A 27,639-nucleotide genomic window follows, 5' to 3' on the forward strand; every position below is an offset into this window, starting at 1 on the left:
CAGAATAATGGCAAGGCTTTAAGGCAAGGATAAAATTGTTAACCAGGGTCAGAGACTTCAAAGAGGGTGGTTATGGGAGTGAGGTACTAACAAGTGGTGGGTAGACGGCAGAGAATGAAAAAGGATCAAGGTGTGATGAGCATCAAAGTAGAATATGACTATTTCCATGGGCTTTGGGTCCTATGGTTTAGAAACAGCAGCAAGAACAAGAGACTGTTGAAGTAACTTCCACATCCTGCATTACATGATCTTTGGGAAACTAAGAAAACTCCTTTTGAGAAACTGGAGGTGAAACCATCTTCTTAGGAAATAACCAGGTGTTAGTACAAACCAATAGAGAAAACAGCATCCTATATCACGGTAAGGGATTTGTGTGTATGAGATTGGTGTGGAGTGCAAAGGTCGTGGGTGGACTTTGTGGATGGGTCTGTTTGGGAGAATACTGAGACATATGGGGATGACATTAATGAAGAGAACACATTAGCTACCACTACTGAATTTATCAGATTTGTTGCTTTTAGCAAAACAAGACTTCCAACAGATGTCCAGACATTTGAAGTCCCACACTACTACTATATCTTGCTTCTGTGACAGTTTCATGATCTGTATTAGGGAAGCATCTGCTAGGCTGAATGAGCTGTCATCTACTTCCACAGCAACATCAATTATGGTTTTCTTTACTTTTATTCTTTCCCAAATGTTCTCTAGTGTGATCCACCCTCAGATCCATAGATTCCCATTCAATTACACACCTCTTTGGCATGCAGGGATACTCCTCCACCACTTCTGTTCTATCTCTTTTTATTAACAAAACAACCCAGTTCTGGGATCCTTCTTCAAAAAAATTTCCATGATACATATGGAGTGATATTAACTGACTTATGCCAAAGTATTTCTTTCATCTTATATATTCTCTGTTCTCAGTATTTTCATATCCACATCTAAGGCCCTCAGTGTGTTTATTGAATAGATTCAATTACTATATATATAACATCCTAGAATTTAGCTCTTCTTCCATTATTTTCTTTCTTGCCTTTTATTTTTTGTAATATTCCACTTTTTTAAAAGATTTTATTTGACAGAGAGAGAGAGCCAGCGAGAGAGGGGACACAAGCAGGGGGAGTGGGAGAGGAAGAAGCAGGCTCCCGGCGGAGATTATGAGAACTCCTGCAGTCACCAAGTATGTTGGGTCCTAGGTACCCAACAATTCTTCCAGCTCTGGATACAGCCCCAGAACACCTGAGCTTGCCCTGCACATGACTGTCAAACCATTACAGGCTAGACTCAAGTTGCACCAATCAGATTTGCCCCCTGCTCAGGAATTGTTATCTAAATAGAGAGATACAGACTGGAATCTCAGGAGAGTTAAGGCAACTTGATGATCATGCTTTGGTTATTACATCTAGGAATTTCTCATCCCTGGAGCTGTTCTGGTACCTGCTCTTCCACAGGCTTTGCTTCTCTGCTATTTCATTGCCTTTTGACCACCATGCAACTTTATAATAACACTCCTTTGTGTTTAAATAGACCAAGGTCATTGCTTTCTATTGCATTTACCCCAAATAAACTTAACAGCTACAGTACACTCCTTAGTGCTGCACAGGGAATAGTTCTATGTCCATGGAATGGACATTACATTTATTTAAATTCCAGTGTAGTTAATGTATAATATTATATTAGTTTCAGGTGTACAATATAGTGATTCTCTAGTTCTATATATTGCTCAGTGCTCATCAAGGTCAGTATACTCTTAATCCTCTTCATTTATTTCACCCATTCCCCCCACCCACCTCCCCTCTGGTAACCACCAGTTCTCTACAGTTAATGATCTATTTTTTAAAATAAAATTTAAAAAATCTGGGGTTTTTTGGTTTCTTTTTCCCCCTCTGTTCATTTGTTTTGTTTGTTAAATTCCACATATGAGTGGTATTTGTCTTTCTCTGGTATTTGTGGTATTTGTCTTTCTCTGACTGGTTTATTTCACTTAGCATTATATTCTCTAGATCCACCCATGTTGTTGCAAATGGCAAGATTTTGTGTTTTATGGCTGAACAATATTCCATTGTGTGTGTGTTTGTGCACCCCATCTTCCTTATTCATCTATTGATGGACACTTGGGCTGCTTCCATAGTTTAGCTATTGTAAATAATGCTGCTATAAATATTGGGGTGCATCTATCCCTTTGAATTAGTTTTCATATTCTTTGGGTATATACCCAAAAGTGTGATTGCTGGATCATAGACTAGTTCCATTTTTAATTTTTTGAGGAACCTCCATACTACAAAGACATCACATTTAAACTTAGATATTTCTTAAAATTCTGTACCATGAAGTAAAGTTGAATTTGGACCAAAAAATATATAGGTGAATCAGTGAAAGTCAATTATCTCTTTCAGAAAAGCAAAAGAACATGTAAAAATAATTCTAAAGGTGGATTATACCTTAAAAGCGTACTTCAGGTTTGTTATATGTATGGATTTTAATTATAAAGAGTTACTCCTCAATTCTTAAATGTGTCATAGAAATTATTTCATTGCTAGTTATATCATATGTTTATCATTTATGTGCTGCACTTCTGTGGCAATTCCTTTTTATGCAATTTACCAAGAAAAAAAATGAAGTGAGATAAGATTAATCCATCTCTTATATGTACTCCAGTTCACTCTATAAAATAAAGTGAAGGTGGTTGGAGAAGGCAATTATAAGATTTAGTTTTCTCTCTAAGAAGCTCAAAGTACTTATCTGTCGTTATTCAATTGATTTTGTAGGATTCCCCTGAGAGTTGTAGGAAACAGCTATTTTATAACCAGAGAAATTAATGCAGAAAGGCCACATGCTGTGTTAACTATAAGAGCAGGAATAGGAATCACAACCTCTGAGTTTATGAAATGTTGTTAGGCCATTAAATTATGCTGGGTACCTCCCAGTGCTTATATAGTTTCCTCCTCCTAACTGTGCTTCCAACGCAGCAATGAACTAAATGCCTCAACATTTCATGAACTTTCTGGTTTAAGGTAAAAGAAATCATTTAGTATCAATTAACTCCATTCATGGATCAAACCCTGTCTTTACAATTCTCTATGAAAGCATGTGAATCACTGTTAAAATGCCATGTGCATAATGATTAGGCAAACCATTTTAGAAGTTACACTCTCTTTTTAGTTTTCTATTAAATGTCTCTTAGCATGGTTTTCTATGTATCTAGCGTGTCTTTCAGTATTGTCTGCTTTTGATTTACCGTCCACTTAGCCAAACTGTTTTATTCCCTATGAGGTAAACATCATTGCTCTTTCCTACTTCTTTTCTTACATTTTATTATATATGTTTTAGTCATGCTGTTTCTCCCCACATAATGCCATGTCCTTCCTCTAATTTTACCTAAATCCTCCTTATCCTACCTTCTCCATAGAGTCTTCCCTGGAAGTTCAAATTAAGCTACCCTTCTCACTTTTGAATTCAGATTGTTATTTCTGTCTGTTGTTAGGGATGTTAGTGCTGCTTGTTGTACTGCTTCCTCTTCTGAATATTTAATTCTTATTTTGTTGCTTCCTGTACTTATATCTCTTCTTTCCAAAGAGATTAAAATCTTCCAAGAACAGGAAGAATGACCTACCTTATTCTAGCTCAAATAACATCTAGCATAGTATTTTGCACTTATCAGATGTTTAACAAATGGACAGTGCAGTGTTAATTTACTAGCATGCTTAAATAAGGGTACTTTGGAAAGCAGGGGAAATTTTTAAATGTTTAATTGATACCTATTAATATAAGATGGGAGAATTAACTTCAATATTTGTGAAATGAAGAACGGTTCACAAAAACATGATATTTGTTTATAATTTCCTTACGCTGAATAATAAGCCATTAGATAGCAATTTAGTTTACATATAGTCAGGGAAATAGCACAATTACTAGAAACCCCTTTAGGTTAATATTAATCTTGATTGTCTCATAGCCTAAAGTAAGATAACATTTTTGTTTTTGGACATTTTATTCTGCTGTCTATTCAGGTACTCAATGGTTTCAGTATAAAGATCTAAGGGCTGGGGCGCCTGGGTGGCACAGTCGTTAAGCATCTGCCTTCGGCTCAGGGCGTGATCCTGGCGTTGTGGGATCAAGCCCCACATCAGGCTCCTCTGCTATGAGCCTGCTTCTTCCTCTCCCACTCCCCCTGCTTGTGTTCCTTCTCTCGCTGGCTGTCTCTCTCTGTCAAATAAATAAATAAAATCTTTAAAAAAAAAAAAATCTAAGGGCTATCCCCAAACCAACTTTAAAACATTATTCTCTGCTTACTGTTTTGATCACATCCATCCAAAATTATTATAACCTATTGCCCCCTTATTGTGTAGTTGATAACTCATCAAGTTAATGGTTTTTAATCTTTGATGTAAATACTTCTGAGTACCCTAGACCACCTCCTTTCTCTGATATCTTTTTACATCTCACTCTATTCCTTTACACAGAAACCTACTCATTCAATGAAACACATATCTCTTGAGTTCTTATTAGCAGCAGGGTACTGGACTAGCTGTTGCCAGTGAATCTACTGTTATGTCAAAATATTTAGGAATTAATAAAATGTTAATCATTTGATCAAGCTATTCCTCTCCAGGATTCTATCCTGAGGTAACAATCAGAATTAGGCAATAACATTCATGTACGGCGGTATTTATTATAGCATTATTTGAAATGTCACAATATTTTCCTTGTTTTGATTGAAAATATTTTATTTTCATAAACAGTAAACAAAAACCAACACTAAAGAATACCGAGAAAGGATATTTTGTGACAAGAATAAATGGGCACCACATATTGTGATATGGCATAATTTATTAAATAATCTGTCCAAGCATATTTATGATTATATACAATATGTCACACATAATTCAAGGCATTGTTTATGTGGCCATAAAAAAATAAGCCCCTGCCCACATGAAACTTATATTCTGTGGCGAAAATAAATAATAAAAGATAAGCAAATAATTATATAGTTACATAGTGTCAGCTAGTGACGAACAGAATAAGAGGGATTCTGATTTGGGTATTTTTAAGGGTCGTCAAGGAAGATAAGTCAAGTGAATAGTTGGGAAAGTACATTTCAGGCAAAGCAAATATCTAAAGTCTTGATGTAAAATGTGCTTGGCATTGGATGTAGTTGGCATTTAAGAGGAACAAATGAATTCAATTCTTTTAGCTGTGATCTTGAGAGTTGTGTAAGTTTTACTGATCAGCTCCACAGAGGTATGGTCTATGCATTTTAGCTAGCTCTTAGGCCTATAATAATTGAGTGCCTAATTTGCCAGGTACTCTTTTCTAACTTATTTAAAATTTTTCTCAAAATCAGAATTTCAAATTTATCAAATCTAAAATTTTGATATTCTATCTCCTCCTTTTACTGAAAACCAAAATGCTAATAATTTTTACTAGAGCTGTATAAATCAGGATTCAAATATAGCCATATGTTGTTCTTTATCCAAAACTTTCTACCACATTCCACTGACTTTCATGACTAATGAATGTGTGCGTATTTTCATGTTTTCATAAAACAAAAAAGAGGTGTGGACTCCTAGGAGAAGTGTGGAACTTTGTATGTGAGCTTTTGCTACACAAACAAAAAAATAATAAATTTTAATACACTTAACTAATAATACCTGCTAAACTTAACAAGGACTATCATGCATTTTTGTTGTTGTCGTTGTTATTTTTTAAGGATTTTATTTATTTGACAGAGAGGCAGCAAGAGAGGGAACATAAGCAGGGGGAGTGGGAGAGGGAGAAGCAGGCTTCCCACTTAGCAGGGAGCCCGATGCGGGGCTCAATCCCAGAACTCTGGGATCACGCCCTGAGCCGAAGGCAGATGCTTAACGACTGAGCCACCCAGGCACCCCAGGACTATCATGTTTAATTTGACTTTTAATGTAAATATCTATGATTTATTCCCTAGAAAATTTCAACAGTATTTGGTTACTGCTCACATTCACCATGAATTTCTCTATTTGAAAAACTAAGCATCTTCTAGCTTTAGGAATATGTCATTTCTCAGTTTTAACTATATTTAAAACAATATTACTCAGCCATCCAAAAGGATGAATACCTACCATTTGCATCAACGTGGATGGAACTGGAAGGTATTCTGCTAAGTGAAACAAGTCAGAGAAAGACAATTATAATGTGGTTTCACTCATATGTGGAATATAAGAAGTACCACAGAGGATCATAGGGGAAGGGAGGGAAAACTGAACTGAACGGGAAGTCATCAGAGAGGGAGAAAAACCGTGAGAGACTTTTGCCTCTGGGAGACAAACAGGGTTGTGGAAAGGTAGGTGGGTAGAGGGGATGGGGTAGCTGGTGATAGGCATTGAGGAGGGCACATGATGTAATGAACACTGGGTGTTATATGCAACGAATGAATCATTGAACACTACACCAAAAACTAATGATGTACTATACGTTGTCTAATTGAATTTAAATTAAAAAAAAAGGGCACATGATATGATGAGCACTGGCTGTTGTATGCAACTGATAAATTATTGAACACTACATCTGAAACTAAGGATGTATTATAAGTTGGTTAACTGAATTTAAATAAATAAAAAGAGAGGGAGAGAAAGAGAAAGAAAATATTTAACAGGTTTACACTTAACACCTAGATTTACCTACTTCCCACCAGGGGATGGCAACTACTCTTCAATTCTAATCACTCCACTTGGAACTTGTTCTCTCCCGATAATCTTGGGGACCTGAATTTTTTCCTTTGCTAGTAGTAAATTACCTCTTTTTTCCCAGCATTTATGGATATCTCTCAAAATCCTTAATTTTTACTGATTCATAAGAAATCTCAGAAATCTGAAGGGTCACCTTTCTCTTACCTGGTGTTCTCATTCTGTCTGGCAGAGCTTACTCTGAAAACTAGCCATGTATAGAATTTCTGTACACCCAAGTCCCTCTCAACTCCACCTCTTCCTTAAATAATATGTTTCACATTGAAATAATTTGTTTTACTAACAAAATTTCACATTATTACTTTGTGATTAAGAGTAGGGACTTTAATGTCAGGCATATGCTGAAATACCAGCTTCTCCTATCATTACATGTGTTACTTAATTGTCTAAGCTTTAGATTCTTCACTGTAAAATGGAATGATCATATTTCATACCACATAAAGTTGTGTAAGCCTGCAATATTTTTAAATAAAGTGCTTAAGAAGATATCTGATACATAGTTAACAGAGAAAGCATTGTGATTGTTATTATGATAAATAATTTCCAGATAGCTAGTTCCAGTTTATTTGTAAAAGTACCAGACCCCTTTTTCTTCAAAATAGAAATATATATTTCAATGAAATGAAACATGGCTCATTAGAAATGGGGTAACGGGACTTGTGATTGTGATCACTCTATACTGTATACAGTTGTCAAATTATAATGGTGGCACAACTGAAGCTAATGTTATAGCAATTTTACCTGATTAAATAGAGATGCAGAGAATACTTATATATGCAAATATTTCTGCTCTGTTGTATATGTGACCAAACATACATAATTTTTCCTCTTATTAAATGATTTTAGCACAATGAAATATAACACAAAACATTGGCAAAACTATGTGAACACAGCAATTATAATCAGAAGTCCCCTATTTAGTGAAGAGAGTTTAGATTTGAAATCAGTTTTAGGTTTTCTCTGTTGTATGTCTTTTATTAAGTAAGGTATCAAACTTCTCTAAACCTCTGTTACTTCCTCTCTAAAATGAGAGTAACACATAAACATATGCATGTTTAGGACAATTAATTAAAGTAGTATATTTAAATCAAAAGTCATATGCTAGGCAACACACATGTCCCACCCTCCCCTCCCCCACCTTTATAAAATAGAAAGACTTTAAAGAAAACAGAAGAACTTAACAAATTATACAATTAGAGTCAGGAAGACCTACATACGAAAAGGGGAAAGAACCCACAAATCCAAAATATTATGTTGCAGATATCATAGAATCAATTTAAAACTCAAAAAGACCACTTGGCTTAAATATAATTTATGAGAACTGTATGGTATGGATAACAAACTAATTATATATTATGTTGTCAAGACTGAGGGGAAATACGTTTATCCACTACTGATGAGAGTACAGATAACTTCAATGGAGAATACTTTGGCAATCCACTAAATTTTATAATTCACATACCCTTTGACTCAACAAATTCACATATTTATCCCACAGATACTCTTACATGTGTGAGATGATGTAAATACATGTACAGAGAACAACCTAAATAGAGATTTGTTATATTATGTCCAGGCCATACAATGAAATCCATAGTACTTATTTATAACTGAAAATTTGTATCTTTAGAGGATCTTTCTTCAGTTTCCCCTCCATCCACCCCCTGCCTCTGATGTTTTTGAGTTTTGTTTTAGATTCCACGTATAAGTGATATCATACAGTATTTGTCTTTCTCTAATTTCACTTACCATAATGCCCTCAAGGTTTAGCCATGTTGTTACAAATGGCAGGATTTCCTTGTATTTTATGGCTGAATAGCATCCGACTGTATACTTTATGGCTGAATAATATTCCACTGTGTGTGTATTTCACAACTTATTTATCCATTTGTTATTCAGTGTACCTGAAGGTTGTTTCCATGTCTTAGCTGTTGAACATAATGCTGCTATGAACATGGGGGCATATGTATTTTTTTGAATTATTATTTTTGTTTCCTTTGGACACATTCCCAGAAATGAAATTGTTGGATCATATGGTATTTCTATTTTTAATTCTTGAGGATTCTCCATACTGTTTTTCACAGTGATGTATCAGTTTTCAATTCCTGCTACAGTGCACAAGAGCTCCTTTTTCTTCACATCCCAACCAGCACTTCTTTATCTCTTGTCGTTTTCTTGGCATTCAACAGGTATGAAGGAATAGCTCATTGGTATCTTATGATACATCAGGGTTTTATTTGCATTTCACTAATGACTAATGATGTTCAGCATCTTTTCATGCATCTGTTGGCCATTTATATATCTTTGAAAAAATGTTCAGATATTTTGCTCATTTTTAAATTGGATTATTTGTGGGTTTTTTTGCTACTGATTTGAAAGAATTCTTTATATATCTTTATATATTATTTATATATAATATATATATTCTTTATATATTTTATATATATATATTCTTTATATATTTATATATATTCTTTATATATGAACTCCTTATTGGATGTATGGTTGCAAAGATTTTCTCCCACTCAGGCAGCTGACTTTTCATTTTGTTGATGATTTTCTTTGCTGTGCAGGAGCTTCTTAGTTTGATGTACTTGTACTTGCTTATTTTTTATTTTGTTGCTCGTGCTTTAGATGTTCTATCCGGAAACCATTGCCACGTCCTTTGTCAAGGAGCTTTTTCTGTGTTTTCTTGTAGGCGGTTTATGGTTTCAGTTCTTCCATTTGAATCTTTAATCTATATTGAGTTAATTTTTGTGAGTAGTGTAGGATAGGAGTCAAGTTTCATTTTTTGTCATATGTAAATATCTAATTTTCCAGCACCATTTATTGAAAAGACCATCTTTTCTTCATCGAGTATTCTTGCCTCCCTTGTCAAACATTAGTTGACTATATATGCTTGGGTTCATATCTGGGCTCTCAATTCTGGTCCACTGATCTATTTGTTTTTATTCTAGTACCACACTGTTTTGATTACTATAGCTTTATAGTATAGCTTGAAATCAGACAGTGTGGCGTCTCCCACTTTGTTCTTTTTTCTCATTATTGCTTTGGCTCTTCCGGGTCTTTTGTGGTCCTATTTACATTTTAGGGATTTTTTTTTCTAATTATGTAAAAACAATACCATTGTAATCTTGATAGAGATTGCAGTAATCTATAGGTGTCTTTTGGTAGTACGGACATTTTAACAGTATTCTTGTAATCTGAACATAGGATACCTTTCCATTTATTTGGGACTTTTTAAATTTCATCAGTGTCTTATAGCTTTCAAAGTGTAAATCTTCACTTGTTTGGTTAAATGTATTCCTAAGTATTTTATTCTTTTTGATGCTATTGCAAATGGGATCATTTTCTTTCTTTCTTTTTAGGATAATTCATTGTTAGTGTCTACAGGACCCCTGGGTGGCTCAATTGGTTAAGTGTCTGCCCTTGGCTTGGGTCACAGTCCCAGGATCCTGGCACTGAGTCCCGTATCAGGCTCCTTACTCAGTGGGGAGCATGGTTCTCCCTCTGCCTGCCACTCCCCTGCTTGTGAGCTCTTTCACCCTCTGACAAATTAATAAATAAAATCTAAAAAAAAAAATTGTTAATGTCTAGAAATACAAATTTTTTTTGTATATTAGTTTTGTATCCTTCAATCTTACTAAATTTGTTGACCAGATCCAAAAGCTTTTTGGTGGATCTATGTATAATACCTTGTCATCTTCAAATAGAGACAGTTTTACTTTTTTTCTTTTCAATTTGGATGTCTTTTGTTTCTTTTTCCTTCTTGATTGCTTTGGCAAGGATTTCCAGTACTATGTTGAATGGCAGTGATGAGAGTGGTCATCCTTGTCTTATTCGTAATCTTAGAGGAAAAGTTTTCAATCTATCACCATTGAGTAGGATGTTGTGGGCTTGAGTAGGAGCTATGGGATTATCATATATTGCCTTTATTATATTGAGGTATTTCCCTTCTATATCTAATTTGTTAAGAGTTTTTATCATGAATAGATGTTGGATTTTATCAAATTTTTTTTCCTGCATCTAAGATAATCATGACTTTTTTTCATTCTATTAAGTTGATGTATGACATTGATTTGCATATGTTGAGCTATACTTGCTTCCCAGGTATAAATCCCATTTGATCATGGTGAATGATCCTGTCACTGTGCTGCAGAATTTGGGTTGTTAGCATTATATGAAGAATATTTGCATCTGTATTTATCAGATATATAACAGCCTGCAGTTTTTCCTGGTAGGGTCCTTTTCTGGCTTTGGTATGCACAATACTGGCATTGTAAAATGAGTTTGGAAGACTTTTCTCTAACTTGACTTTTTTTTTTAATATTTGAGAAATATTGGTGTTAATTCTTCTGTAAATGTTCAATAAAATTCACCAGTGAAGCCATCTGGTCCTGGACTTTTCTTTGAATTTCAATTACTGATTCAATTGCCTTACTAGTAATTAATCCATTCAGACTACCCATTTCTTCCTGATTCGGTCTTAATTGTTTATATGTTCTAAGAATTTTTTAATTTATTCTAAATTTGTCCAGTTTGTTGGCATATAGTTCATAGTAACTTCTTATGATCCTTTGTATTTCTGTGGTAGCTAGTGTCTCTTTTTTCATTTATGATTTTGTTTATTTGGATCCTCTTTTTTCCTTGGATAGTCTAACTAAAAGTTTGTTGATTTCATTTATCATTTCAAAGAACCAACTCTTATTTGGCTAATCTTTTCTGTTGTTCTTCTGTTCTCTATTTCATTTATTTCTTCTCTAAATTTTTTTTTTCCTTCCTTCTAACTTTGGGCTCAGTTTTTTTCTTTTCCTAGTTCCTTAAGGTATAGAGTTAGATTGTTCCTTTGGGTTCTTCTTCTTTAAGATTTTGTTTATCTATGAGACACAGGGTGGGGGGAGAGGAAGGGCAGAGGGAGAGGAAGAAGCAGACCCCTCACTGAGCAGGGAGCCCAACACAGAGCCTGATTCCTGGTCCCTGAGATCATGACCTGAGCCAAAGCAGATGTTTAACCCACTGAGCCACCCTGGTGCCCCAGGGTTCTTCCTTCTTAATGTAGGAATTTATTGCTATGAGCTTCCCTCTTAGAACCGCTTTTGTTGCATCCCATAAGTTTTGGTACACCGTATTTTCATTTTTGTTTGTCTCAAGATATTTGAGACAAATTATCTCGATAATTTTTATTTCCTTTTTGATTTCTTCTTTGGTCCATTTTTTGTTCAGGAGAGTATTGTTTAATTTCCACATATTCATAAATTTTTCAGTTTTCCTCTTGGTTTCTAGTTTCATAACACTATGGTCAGAGAAAATAGCTTGCTAAGAGTAGTTTTGTGGCCCAACATCTAGTCTATCCTAGAAAATATTCCATGTGCAAGGGAAAACAATGTGGGGGGGGCTTGGGTAGCTCTCTCCGTTAAGCATCTGCCTTTGGCTCAGGTCATGATTCCAGGATCCTGGGATCGAGACCCCATCGGGCTCCTTGCTCAGTGGGAAGCCTGCTTCTCCCTCTTCCTCTGCCTGCTGATCCCACTGCTTGTGTGCTCTCTCTCTCTGTCAAATAAATAAAATCTTTAAAAGAAGAGAAAAGAATGTGTATTCTACTGTTGTTGATAGAATGTTGTATATATGTCCGATAAGTTCATTTCTTCTATACTGTTGTTCAAATCTCTTCCCCTTATTGATTCTATCTGCTGGATTCATCCACTGTTGAGAATGGGGTATTAAAATCCCCTACTATGATTGTATTGCTGTTTATTTCTCCTTTTTCCTCTTTCGCTTTGTGTATTTAGGTGCTCCAATGTTGAACATATGAATGTTTACAATTATTATATCTTCTGGATGGATTGATTCCTTTATCATTATATAATTATCTTGTCTCTTTTTACTGTTTTTAGTTGGAAGTCTGTTTTGTCTGATGGAAGTATAGTTATCCCTGCTTTTCTGGGGTTACCATCTGCTTGAAATATCTTTTTCTATCCTTCACTTTTAGTCTGTGTGTCTTTAAGGCTAAAGTGAATCTCTTCTAGGCAGCATGTCATTAGATCTTGTTATTTTATTTTATTTTTTAATACATTAAGCCACTTATGTCTTTTGGGAAACTTAATCTGTTTATGTTTAAAGTAATAATTGATAAGTAAGGATTTACTTTTTCTTTTTTTTTTTTCTGGTTGTTTTACAGATTCATTGTTCCTTATTTATTATCCTGCTGTCTTTTTCTATGTTGATGTCTTTTGGTATCTGTATGCTTTGATTTCTTTGGTATCAGTATGCTTTAACAGTATGTTCTTTGGTGTAATCCCTGCAAGTTTTTCACGTGTGACTACCATGGGGCTTACATAAAATATGTTAAAATTATAAAGCCCTATTTTAAACTAATAGCAATTTTAATAAAATTCCTGAGCTATGTATTTTTGAACATTTTATTTATTTGAGAGAGAGAGAGAGCATGAGAGAGAGGGATCATGAGCAGTGCCAAGTGGTAGATGGGAAGCATACTCCCTGCTGAGCAGGGAGTCTGATGCAGGACTTGATCCCAGGACCCTGGATCATGACCTGAGCAGAAGGCAGTCGCTTAACCAACTGATCCACCCAGGCACCCCTGAGCTACATTTCTAATTCTCCCTCCCCCTCACATTTTAGATTATTGATGTTCCAATTTATATATTTTTATATTTTGTAACTAATAACAGATTAGTGTAGCCATGGTTATTTTTATTACATTTAACTTTTAAACTAGAATTGTAAGTGAATTACATACCACCATTTCTATATTATAGAATCAAACTTTGTCTATATATTTACAATTACCAGGGAGTTTTATGTTACCTTTTTGTTTCTATGATATTGATTAGCATCCTTCTATTTCCACTCAAAGACCACCCTTTAGCATTTCTTGTAAGGCAGGTCTAGTGGTAATTTCCTCAGGTTTATTTTGTTTGGAGAAACATTCCTCCATTTCTGAAAGACAGCTTTGCCAGGTATAGTATTCTTGCTTCATACTTCTTTTCTTTCAATATTTTTAGTATGTCCTAACATTCTCTCCTAACCTGAAAAGTTTCTTTTAAGAAAGCCACCAGTAGTCTTGGGGTGGTCAGGAAGGGGGTTCCCTTGTATGTAACTCTTCTCTTTTCTGTTAATGCTTTCATAATTTTTTGTCTTTGACTTCTGAAAATTTACTTAAAATGTGTTTTGTTGTAGCCCTCTTCAGTTTTAACCTATTTGGGGTCTTTCGGGTCTCTTAGATCTGGATGTTTCTCTCTCTCTGAGATATTTTTAGCTATTATAGCTTTCAATATACTTTCTATCCCTTTCTCTTTCTCCTTTTCTTCTGGAATCCCCATAATGTAAATATTGTTTCTTTTCATTGTGTCCTATAAGTCCTGTAGGCTTTCTTCACTTGTAGTCTTTTTTTTTTTCTTTTTGTTCCTCTGACTGAATAATTTCAAATGTGCTATTTTATAGGTTGCTGATTCTTTATTCTGCATGTTTGAGTCTGCTTTGGAAGTTCTCTGTTGAATTCTTCTTTAAAAATATTTCTTTTATTTGAGAGGGAGAGACAACAAAAGAGAAAGAGAGAGAGGAGGGGGAGGGAAGGAAGGGGGAGGGAGGAGGAAGGGAGGGAGAGAGAGAGAGAGAATGAGCAGGGGGAAGGAGCAGAGAGAGAGAAGCAGGAGCAGGGTGTCCAATGCAGGGTTCGATCCCAAGATCTTGGAATAATGACCTGAGCTGAAGGCAGACACTTAACTGACTGAGCCACCCAGGCGCCCCATGAAGTTTTCTGTTGAATTCTTTAGTTCAGTTGTATTTTTCAGCTCTAGGATTTCTCAGTTGTGTATTTCTGTTTCTGTGTTGAACTTTTCATTTTGTTCATGCATTTATTCCCTAATTTTGTTTAGTTGTCTGTGTTCTTTAGTTCACTAAACTTTTTAAAGAGTATTATTCTGAATTTGTTGTTGGACAGTTTGAATCTATTTCTTTAGGGTAAATTATTGAAGCTTTATTAGTTTCATTTGGTGGTGTTATATTTACCCGATTCTTCATAATCCTTGATGCCTTATGTTGGTATCTGTGCATTCGAATAAGCATTCTCCTCTTGCAGACTTCACAGGTTTACTTTGGCAGACACTGTTTTTCACCAGTCAGCTCAATTTGTGTTTCTCAGTGTGTTTGCTCGCACTATCCTTGGGCAGGTGGGGCCTGCTATTAGGGTCTATTTTAGGTCAGGCAAATGTTTGAGCTCTGAGGTTGAGGATAAGAGGGTGTGTCACTGTCTGATGACTGCTGGCTTGGTTCCATGCCCAAGTGAGACTCTATGGTGGACTTCATGGTTGCCTGCATTCTCTTTTAGATAATCAGGACTGGGTACTATACTAAGAAGTAGGTGGTTATAAATTAGCTTTCTTTGATCTGATGGGGCAGCAGGACAGGACCAAGGGCCTGCATGATTCATTGTTGAGTGAACTGAATCAGGCAAGAGTATGCACTAAATGCCCTGGTCAGATGAGGCTACCAGTTTTTCTCTGCATACAGAAAAAACCACAGGCCATGCTTTCTATTCAAGTGCTACTGTAAATGGTGCTATTTGAAATGCTACTCAGCTTCCTGCATGCTCTCTTACATTTCTCTTGTCATTTGGGCTATCAGCAATATTCAGCAATAAGTGGGGCTACGAATTATTTTCCTTGCCTGGGCTTAGTGGGAGAAACAGCTCCAAGGCCAGCAAGACTCTGTGGTTTTAACTCAAATCAACCCATGTCATAAGTTTTCTGGCCTAACAAAGCCACTGGCTTTGATCTGGTAACAATCAGCTTTACCCACCTACTTTTCATCTCAAGCATTGCAAGGTTATGCAGCAACTTCAAGAGGTTCTTGCCAGCCCTCCCTGTCAGATGAGGCTGGAAACCCTGTTCTGCAATAGTTGGAACCGTGACTCAGCTCCTCTTCCTGGACTTCTTCAGGGATGATCCACTTCAGGAAATGCCCAAATTTTCCTGAACAGCCTTTTTAGTTGGAAGGGGTCATGAGCCATCTTGCTATCAGCTCTTTGGCCTAGGTGTAGGCATACTAGGCTCCAGGACCAGCAAAACTCCTCATTTGAGTACTCAAATCAAGCAGACCTGCCTTTGCTGAGTTCCCTGGTCAGATCGCACCACTGACTTTGTTCTGCAGATGTGCAAAGCTGCTGGTTATGACTATTTTGGACTCTGCACATAAGAAAGTGGTGTGCCAAGATCAAGTGGTCTTTGTTGTAAGCACTTCCCCCCCTTTTCTGTCACAATCAGATTCCCAGTGGTTGAGCCCCAAAGGTTCCCCTGCAGTCCCCATATGGCAAGACCAGGATAGGAGCTCCCACAAAACAGTCCATAACACTGTAGGGTGAGAATGGATGTCATCCTGGGCTCTCTTTTCCCACTGGAACAACTGCAGACTCAGAGGAAACCTCTTCATGATGTGCTGTGCCAGCCTGAGGGAGAGGCAAGGCAGTCATCGATAGCTGTTCCTTTTACTTTCCTAATGCAGTCTATCTTGGTCTCTGTAGTGCAGGTGGCTGCTTCTGCCTCACCCCTGTGTTCAAGGATTCTCTCAGTGGTGCCTTTCCATAGATAATTGTTAGTTGATTTTGTGAAGGGGAGTGAGGTCAAAAATGACCTATATTTTTATCTTTTGAAGTTTGTGTATTTGTTGTGTATTATACATTCAAAAACTATAATGAATTTTTTTAGATCATGCAGTTTATTTTGGTAACAAGGACTTGAACCTGCATTCTCTTAGACTTTCACTCAGTTCATTAGCATAGTAAGCACTCTAGGATTCATCTAAAAATAATTTGGTATGCTCTCTGTACCAAACATCATACTAGACCCTGGGTCTATATGCATGTGCAACACAGCACACCACCATTTACAGAGAGTTTATTATTCATCTGGGAAAACAAATCATAATCAAATATATAAATATTTTAAACTTTGTTTTATGCAACATTTTTCAATATTATTTAATGGTGTAACTTGTTTTCATGTATATCACTTTTAACAGCATTTGGAATACGCTCTAATAAATACTATGCTATTATACTCTTTAACTGAAATGTCTTTCACAAAGAAAAAATAGAACAACAGCAAAAGAAACAGAAGAAAATAGGCTTAATATATGCTTAACATCCACTCTCTGAAACATGAAGAAATTTTAACTTCAGATGACTTGTTCAACCCAAGACCCAGCTCTTCATTGATACTATATAGAATTAAGACTGAATGAGATTATTATGCACATTACTGAGTAAATGTCTAGTAAATATGAGCTATTGTTATATTTATTAACATATCCTTGAGTAAAAGATACAGATAAATCTAAATGCATAATATAAAACATGGTGTTGGAGTCCGAGATATATATACCTCAGGAAAGAGTGTTACACAGGCATACCAGTTAACTTTTACTAGTTAATGGTAAAAGGTAATAACAGACACTGTGATTGGATTAATCAACCCCTATTCACAGTCCCTTTTTCTGTGGCCACCATTTAGTGAAATACGTTGACAAGTGGCCACATAACCCAATTTTGGCCAGGGCAGTAATAATTGGAATTGCTGAATAGAGCTTCCAGGAAGCCTTCTTCAAAGAGAAAGTTGGCAGAAATGCCTCTTTTGCCCTTCACCATTTCTTCTTCTCTTTCCAGCATATATAATTAAGTACAAGAGCAATCCTGAAACTTCAAGGAAAACCATATCTAATAAATGGCACACAGAAATATTGAAGAGACTTTGGTTCCTGATGGCATCATTGAGCCAGTACACCAGCTCTGGTCTGCTTATCACCAGACATCCTATTAAATGAGAAAAATAAATCCATATGTGTTAGTTAGTTCTCTGTTACTTACAACAAAATGCATTCCTGACAAGTAAGAGGGAAAATGGAGACTCTAAGAAAAAATTTTATACAGGCACATGTTACAGGAAATGCAAGGCTAATATGAAAAATGAAAATAAACATAGCTATAACCTAATCAATCATGATAAAAACCACAATCTTACCATAAAACATAAGTGAACATAATACTCCTTATGTATAATATGTAAACCTTGGCTTAGGAAGAAGAGTGATTTTATCGAATTTTCCATTTTTGGATCAAAAATATGCCATTCACTTTTGCCAAGTTTGTTTTTTAATATCAATCCCATGAACAGATTCCTAGGCATTATATCTTACCTACTGAAAGAATACCAAGTGATTGCTCAAACAGTATTATTCTGCTACCTGAGACTGCAGGTTCCTGGGACACAACACGACTGGGATTTATTGATTTAGAAAACAAACACTTATTGAATAGCTATTGTATAAAGCACTTTGTTGAGTGCTGGAAAAGAAAATTCAGAGATGATTAATTTATCATAACCATGTATATAATTTAGACTTCAGTCCATTACAAGAGCTGGACATTTTCAGAAATTATATACAAACATGATGTAAGGGAGGTCAGGGTACTGAATGGAGGCTCATTTTTTAATTATTCTAGCTTTAGGAGAGATGGTAGAGTGCTATAGAAGTCCAACCAGGTCAGTGGTGCTGCTTTTCAATCCCAGAATCAGTGGCACCGAGAAAGGATATTTCCAAATACACCTCCTCCACATGCCCCCCCCCCCAACTAGCTAGAAAGACTTTGGGGGGGGGGGTGGGAAGTGAGGATTGGACTTGAAGTCCTTGGAAGTGTCTTCTAGTTCTCTTTACCTGTATCAGCCTTCTCTAAATTACAAGGGAGCCATTGTTGACTCCACCAAGCAGTGTCCTCAGAGGAAAAATGTTCTTTTTCCCACCTGAGAAACAGTCTTTTAAAACACAGGAATATTTTCATCTTTCATTCTAGTCTTCTCTGTACTAATTAATACTTATCCTCAATGTTTTTGTAGACTTCTCCAAACCCAGTGGCTAAACTGAAACGTGTCCCTCCCTGCAGTTCTCTGTGTGGAAGGCAACTCTCTCATTCTCCATATATTTAAGGTTTTAGACATGGAACATGCATTTCTCTCCCTATTTCGAACCTTTAGATTTTCATCTGCAAGTAGTGCTTTCCACCACCACCTTTGGCGTTTATGCCTAATTACTTTACCTACCTTTATTGCTTCTTTCTCAGCTGGACCATGGCATTGGTGTTACAGTCCTCATCTTTACTGTTGTGGCAGCTTTGGTAGAAGGGGGATAAATGGTGCTTCAGAATCTACATAAAGGACCACCCAATATCTTAGACAACAATTTCTTGAACGTTCTTCCTGCCCCCCCACCCTCTTTTAACGTTTACTTAACTTATTCTCCAGAGAGTGTCAAATCACAGAGTCCTCTACATCTGAAACTTTAAACCCTAACATGCCATTTTTGGATTATATCCCAAATACCTATAGGCTTTCATGCTATATTGCCTATAAATGGGTTCTTCAGTGTCCTTAATCTCTACACTTTCTTGAATGCTATCTCTCCTTAGTGTTTATTAATCCTTCAACCTCACTGGTATTCCAGTATATTAAAGTTATACACCCAACCAAAGACACATTATTGAAATTACTTTCTAGTTCTAACCAATAGTCTCAACATTCTTAGTGACTTATCTTCTTTCTAATCTTAGCTCACTATAACATAATTTCTGAACTCTCTATTTCTAAACATGGACTGTTCAGACCTACTGGGGAAAAATGTATATTGCCTAGTACTAAAGTATGTTAGTAATTACCCACCCCCAAGACACTTATCAGTAGCCTTTCTGAATTTCTGAGTAGTTACTTTCTCATTCCTCATAGATATTCCAAAAATAATTTTTAAAAAATTTCCTAATATTCCTAATTTGTGCTAACCCAACCTTTTCTCTATCAGAAGACCTTGCCTTCTACTCTGAGAGAAAGTTGAAGTAATCAGTATTGACCTCTTCTATTTAACCAACTAACTTATTACCTGCATGCACCCTATTTCCTTACCTCCAGTCTCAAGGAAAAAAAAAATCTATCTCCTTACATGACACTAATCCAAAGGTTATTTAGAGCTTCTTAAAATTTACTATGCTTATGAAGTACCTGAAGATCCTTTGAATGCAGATTCTGATTCGGTCTGGAATACAGCCTGTAGTTCTACAAACTACATAGCAACATTCATGCTCTTGGCGCACAAATTACAATATTAATATTCTCAACTACCATACCCTCTCTTCTCCTCTGAGACCTTGGTCTATCAATTATATCTTCCCCATCTTCTGCAGTTTCAAGATATTTCTGCACACTAGATGCTTAAACTATGCAAATATATCTTTTTTAAATGAAAGACAAGGAAAACAATGCCACCTCTCAACACTTGTGCTATTCTACTTACCACACAAGTCCTTGCCTTATCTTTTTATTTAAGTTCAATTAGCTACCGCATAGTACATCATTAGTTTCAGATGTAGTGTTCAACAATCCATCAGTTGCATATAATACCCAGTGTTCATCATATCCTGTGCCCTCCTTAATGTCCATCACCCAATTACCCCATCCCTCCACCCACCTCCCCTCCAGCAACCCTCAGTTTGTTTCCTATAGTTAAAAGTCTCGCATGGTTTTTCTCCCTCTGATGACTTCCCCTTCAGTTTTCCCTTCTTACCCTCTGATCCTCTGTGCTGTTTCTTATATTCCACATATGAGTGAAACCATATGATAATAATTGTCTTTCTCTGATTGACTTATTTTGCTCAACATAATGCCCTCCAGTTCCATCAATATTGATGTGAATGATAAGTATTCATCCTTTCTGATGGCTGAGTAATATTCCATTATATATATACATACCACATCTGTCAGTGGACATCTCGGCTCTTTCCACAGTTTGGCTATTGTGGACATTGCTGCTATGAACCTTGGGATGCAGGTGCCCCTTCAGATCACTACATTTGTATTTTGGGGGTAAATACCCAGTAGTGCAATTGCTGGGTCGTAGGGTAGTTCTATTTTTAACATTTTGAGGAACCTCCACACTGTTTCCCAGAGAGGCTGTACCAGCTTGCATTCCCACCAATGGTGTAAGAGGGTTCCCCTTTCTCCACATCCTCTCCAACATTTGTTGTTTCCTGTCTTGTTAATTTTAGCCATTCTGACTGGTGTGAGGTGGTATCTCATTGTGATTTTTGATTTGTATTTCCCTGTTCCCAAGTGATATAGAACATTTTCTCATGTGTGTATTGGACATTTGTATGTCTTTGGAGAAATGTCTGTTCATGTCTTCTGCCCATTTCTTAACTGGATTATTAGTTTTTTGGGTGATGAGTTTGATAAGTTCTTTATAGATCTTGGATACTAGCCCTCTATCTAATATGTCCTTTGCAAATATCTTCTCCCATTCTGTAGATTGCCTTTTAGTTTCATTGACTGTTTACTTTGATGTGTGGAAGCTTTTTATCTTGATGCTACATGGAAAATTTTAGTGTACAATACTGACAGTACCTCTTAATATCCCATGTATACTTCAACATCTGCAGTGTGATGTCTGTCCCCTTTTCATGAAATATACTCTGTCAAAGATAACCAATGATGTGCCTAACCCAAGGGTATATTTTCTGCCCTTTACTTGACAAGTGCAACATTTAACACTGTGGTCTCTCTTTGTTTCTATACTATTAAATAATTTCTTCCAGATTTTTCTACTTCCTCCAATCTCTTACTGTGACCATCATAGTCCCTTCTTTCTGGTTGTGCCTTCTCTGTCTTGTCCTGCATCATTAGCTCCTTAAATGTTTGTATTTTCTCAAGTACATCCTGATACCTAGTATCTCTTCACCCTAAATATTATCCATCAATTAGCTCATTTGAACCTACAGCTTCAGTTACCCTGCATATAGTACTTACTTTCACTTTAAACATTCCCCATAAACTTTGATTTATTGAACTTGTTCAACTCAATGTCAACAAGACACATCAAACCAATGATGTTCCAAACTTAGCTTATCATTTTCTCCCTGAAATGTGTTTTTTTTTTCCCTCTTATATTCTTAATGATTCATGTCACCATCTATCCCAATAAGGGCTGACTTATCCAAAATGACAATAGGCACAGTGCCTAGGGCCCATAATACTTTAAAAATCTGAAGAAAGCAATGAACTTTTAGGTCAAAGAAAGTGTTTTAATAGGAAATATTAACATAATATCTAAGCCAACATTGTCATAAAACAAATTTTTAACCCCCTACTCGGAAAGTGGCCCATGCAAGCAAAAGTACCTGGAACCCAGAAAAGTCATAATGTAAATCCAATCCTAGTCTCCCCACCAGTCTGTTCTGGGCACCACTTTGCTTCATTTCTCACATTCAGTCACTGAGTGTTTATATCATTTTGGAGACCTTGTCTTCTGGTTCTTTTGTAGGCTGCTGATGATTCTGCTTCCTATCTTGTCCTCATGACACTACATTGCATAGTTATTTCTCTAAAATGAAATGCTGATTATCATTCTGTTTAAAAATCCTGTAGTGCTTTGAGCATCCCATAGAGAAAGGATTGAATGCTCTTTCTTTCATGACCTGTGCTTTGCAGATCTTGCTAGTTTCATTTCCTCTTATTTATCCAGTGCTCTCTCTAGGCTAAATTACTGGCAGTTCTTTTTGCCTGATATTCTCTTTATATCTGCAGGTAGTTGCTTCTGACTGGGAAAAGCACTTCTCCCTAGTTAGCAGAATAAGTTCCTATTCACCTTAAAAGCCTCCCCATCTTCACAAAAACATAGTAAATATATGTAATTGCTTACATAATAATCTCTCCATAGTAAGTACACAATTCAGAAACACAGAACTCACCACATGCATTTGTATCTTTTTCTTTTTCCCTTTTGTGTCTTTAGACTGTGAGCTCCTGGAAGGTAGGAATTTTTTCTTCTCAATCCATATGTCCTCTGTACCTGGAATAGATAGGCATTCAGCAAACATATGTTGGATGATTGAATAAATGAATGAACTACTGAATGTATACTTTAGATATCCATTTCATTAAAAGTGCAAATAGAAGCAACCATACTTAAAAGCGACATTCTTTCAGCCCAAATCTCATATCCATTTCTGATTATCTAGTCTCTCTACCTCTGAATAATCAAAAGCAACATACAAATAATTTGATAGAAAGGTAGAACTCTTAATTATGAAATATATTTATGGCCTATTCCAATGCTTGCAACGCATGATTTTATGCAATACTAACACAAAAATATAAACTCAGAAAATATTCATTTACTTAAGAAATTGCATGGTTAAAAGACCTCAAGAATTTCCTCAGCTCTGTCCTACTTTGGTAACCTATTTTTTAAAATACCCAAAGTCTCAGAGAGATTCAATTCAACATTAAAAAAATCTTCACATAGGTTTGCTGAAATCTGAAATGTTTTAAAACGAAGTGAAATGGGTGATAGAGAAAGCATTGTGAAAATCTTTTTGCTACTTTTCTGTGACCACAATTGGATATTCTCAGCTAAGGTATTCTTTAATCTGTCTAGTATCTACTATAACATAAAAAAGAAAGCATACCATAAACATGTTTCAAATGTCTTCATCAATTTTCTTCACTACAATTTGAGGTTAGTTATTCATGAATTCAACAAATATTTACTTAATAGCTATTATATACCTGACACTTAACTAGTGGTAGCGGAGTTTGCAATTTATCAAACAAAATTCAATACTGATGTGTATTACAGATTGAATGTTCTTGTTCTCTTAAAATTGATATGAAGTCCAACACCCAATGTGACTGTTTTTAGAGACGGGTGTAATTAAGGTCAAATGAGGTCATAAGGATGTGGCCTTGATCCAATAGGATTAGTGTCCTTATAAGAAAAGACAGAAGAGAGCAAATTCTCTCTTTCTGTTATGTGAAGACACACAGTGAAAAGGTGGCCATCTGCAAGCCAAGAAGAGAGTCCTTACTATAAAGTGACCCTCCTGGACATTGATCTGGGACTCCTAGCCTCCAAAACAGAAAATAAATTTCCATTGTTTAAACCACTGGTATCTGCTACTTTGTTAGTCTTTTCAGACTGCTATAACAAAGTGTGATAAAGGATATGAAAGAGAGGTCTATGAGATGATTTTCAACAGAAGTACCAAGACAATTCAGTGGGAAAAAGTCTTCAACAAAGTAGTACTGAGAAAACTAGATATCCACATGCAAAAGAATGAAATTGGACCCTTAGCTCACATCACTTATAAAAATTAACTCAAAGTGAATCAAAGAACTAAGTATAAAAGACAAACTTTAAAACTCTCAGAATAAAACATAAATTTTATAACTCATAGTTACCTTAAATTAGGCAATAGTTTCTTAGATATAGCAGCAAAATCAACAAAAGAAAAAAAGAGTGAATTGGACTATGTAAAATTTAAAATGTTTCCTTCAAAAGACACTATCAAGAAGTAGACAACCACAGAATGAGAAAAAATGTTTGCAAATCATATATCTAATAAAGGTCTAATCAAATATATTAAGAACTCAATACTTACCAATATAAAGGCAATCCAATTTAAAAATGGATAAAGGATTTGAGTAAACATTTTTTCAAAGAAGATATATAATTAGCAAATAAGCTAATGAAAAGATTATCAATATCATTAATTTTTAGGGCAATGCAAATCAAAACTGAAAAGAGATATTACTTCATACCCACTAGCATGGCTATCCACAAAAACAAGGATGATCAAACGTGTTAGGGAGGATGGGAAGTAATTGGAACCCTAATACATTTCTGGCAGGATGGTAAAATGATTAAGCAGTTTTGGAAAGCAGTTTAACAGTTTCTCTGAAAGTTAGACATAAAATTATCACATGGTCTAGCAATTCTATTATTTAAACAAGAGAGTTGAAAGCCTATTTCCACACAAAAACTTGTACACAAATGTTCATAGCATTATTTATAATAACTAAAAAGTGAAACTTCATATGATGAGTGGGTAACAAAATGTGTAAATGTGTTTTCATATGTTAGACTATTATTTGGTCATAAAAGGAATGATGTATTAATACATACTACAACATGAATAAATCTTTAAAACATTATGATATGAGAGAAGCCAGACACAAAAGACCACGTGTTGTAGGATTCTATTTATGCACAATATCCAGATTAGGCAATAGAAAGAGAAAGTAGATTAATGGTTGTCAAGTGCTAAAGGAAGAGAAGAATGAGGAGGGATTACTAATGATTGTGGAAATTATTTTTGGGTGACGAAATTGTTCTAGACTTAGCTAATGGTGATGGTTGTACAACCTTGTGCAACATACTAAAATGAATATACTAAACTGAATATAGTAAAAGTCACTGAAAAAAGCTCACTGAATTGTACACTTTAAAATGCTGAATTTTATGGTGTGTGTAAAATAGCTTAATTTTTTATTTCAAAAATGTAATAAAGAATAGATGCTTTGTGATCAAAAGTGAGACCCTGACCATATTTCAGAGGTCTGTAAAAATTGCCAAAAGATGTATAAGTTAAGATCAGAAAGTACATGAGAACTAGCAGAGTGTGATGGAATGGGGGGCAGTGGGAGAAGAGGAAGAAAGAGGGAGAAAGAAAGGTAGAAGGTAAGGAGGGAAAGGGAAAAAGGTAGAGAAGAAGTATTAAAGTTGGCATAACATACTATGTGGGGACAACTGGTGAAAGAAGTTAGAAAAGGTAAGTATGCACATAATTATGCAAGGACTTTGTAAACCAAATTATTCTAGACTCTTACAGGACCCATTAAATGGTATTGTCACCTGGTAACTTCCTTGGATTTGGAAAAGAGTAACTCTAGTGATAAGAGTACGGACTCTTTTAGAATGGCACTGCCAAATTTAGGTGAGAGCAGCCTAGTTTGTACTGGGGAAGCAACACTAGTAATAGAGAAAAATATTTCAAAAAGTATTAAGACAGGGTCTAAAGAATACTAATTACTAGAGAAAATTTCTATGTTTATGTCAGGTAGGGAAACTACGTATTCTATTTCCAGACTTCAGAATTAATCATTATTCCAAAAAGATTCTTGTAATGGTCTCTAAATTTAACTTTTAATTATGAAAAAAATAATTTTATACACATCGCTTCTTTCCCACCTCCTACAATCCAACAAGTCTTTAAAACGCCTGAACTTAAGTTTTAAGTCCTCACTAACAAAGGAAGAATAAGTTATTTTTTTAAACCAAAATAAAGGAATACACACATACACAGAAGTATATAACAACATACTAGTAAATGTTAGAGAAATTTTATTCAAAACAGTAATGCAAATCAACCTAATGTATAAATAATTTAACTCTATTGATAATGCTTTTTCTAATGCAAAATTTTTTAATTACGTAAGATTGATTTCAAGGAGGAAATTTAATATCAATTGGCCATGAAATATTGTTAATTAATTTTGAAGGCTTACCACGCTATGGGCCAGATTGCTTCCTCCCCACATTCATATGTTGAAGTCTTAACTTTCAGTACCTCAGAATGTGACTGTATTTAAACCTAGGTCATTAAAGAGGTAATTAAGTTAAAATGAGGTCATTAGGGTGGGTCCTATTCTAATATGTCAGGCATCCTTATAAGAAGAGGAAATTAAGACAGAGACACACATAGAGGAAAAACTATGTGAAAACAAGAAGAAACGGGTATCTATAGTCCAAGGAGAGAAGGCACAGAGGAAACCAACCTGCCAACTCCTTGATCTTGAGCATCTGGTCTCCATGATCATGAGACAATTTCTGTTAAGCCATGCAACCTATGATATTTTGTTATGGCAGTCCTAGAAAACTAACAAAATATATTTTACTACTTTTGTTTTTTTTTCCCAAATAATTTCTCATACACACACACACACACACACACACACAAACTTAAAGTCAAATAATTCCCACATGCCATTTATCCAGATCACCCAATTTTAACTATTTTAATATATTTGCTTTATCACTAATCTGCATAACTGTACATTTTTTATTTTCCTAAGTCATTTGCAAGTAAATTGTACACATGGTGCCCTTTTACTCCTAGATACTTCACTATGTATTCACTAAAAAAGATACATTCTTTTACTATTATAGTACAATTACCAAAATCAGTAAATTATAGTTGATAAAAGCTATTACTCTACAGGTTTTAGTCACATTTGCCTAAACAATACCCATTAGAGCAAAAAATATTTTTTTAAAATTCTATAAAACATAGGTTGTAGGTCTGTCCATTATTGGTGATGTTAAATTTTATCATTTGGTTAAGATGAGGTGTATGAGACTTTTCCATTGTAAAGTTACCAGTTTTCCATTTTTACTAAGTATTTTGTGGGGGAGATACTTTAAGACTATGTAGATATCCTACAGGATAAAATTTTGGCCATTAGTTTTGAACATTGGTGATTCTTACCTAATCAGTTATTACTGTGGTATTTGTCAAATGGTGTTTTTCTTAATTTTATCATTCTTCATTTAGTGTTTGGAGACCTACTTTACAGCTTACAGTTCTTCATTCATATGGGACTAGTGGATTCTTATTTTGTAGGCTCTATCCATTACTGTCATTATGTTGATGCTCGTATTGTCCCAGATTCAACTAGTAGGGACTACTTCAGGCTGCTTCTGTTTACTTTTTTTCCACATACCCTTCATTCTTTGCACACTTAAAAGTTTCAGACCTAGTGTGATATCAGGCTTATCTTGTACATTTCCTGCCATAGACCTGGAAATAATCATTTCTCCAGAAACCTAGTTCTTTATAGGGGAGCAAATAGAAGTCCTGCACCTGAATGATCCTCCTCTTCAGAGTGTGGAGCCAAAAAACTCCACAAGAAGGGGATGGTCCTGTCTCTAAGGATGCAGGGATATGACACAAATTCCAGGCAGAATGAGTATTCTTGTCATATACACCAGTGCTGCTAGGTTTGAGTCACAAACTGTCACTTATCAA

The sequence above is a fragment of the Ursus arctos genome, unplaced genomic scaffold (genome assembly GCF_023065955.2).
Source record: "Ursus arctos isolate Adak ecotype North America unplaced genomic scaffold, UrsArc2.0 scaffold_29, whole genome shotgun sequence".
NCBI lineage: Eukaryota > Metazoa > Chordata > Mammalia > Carnivora > Ursidae > Ursus > Ursus arctos.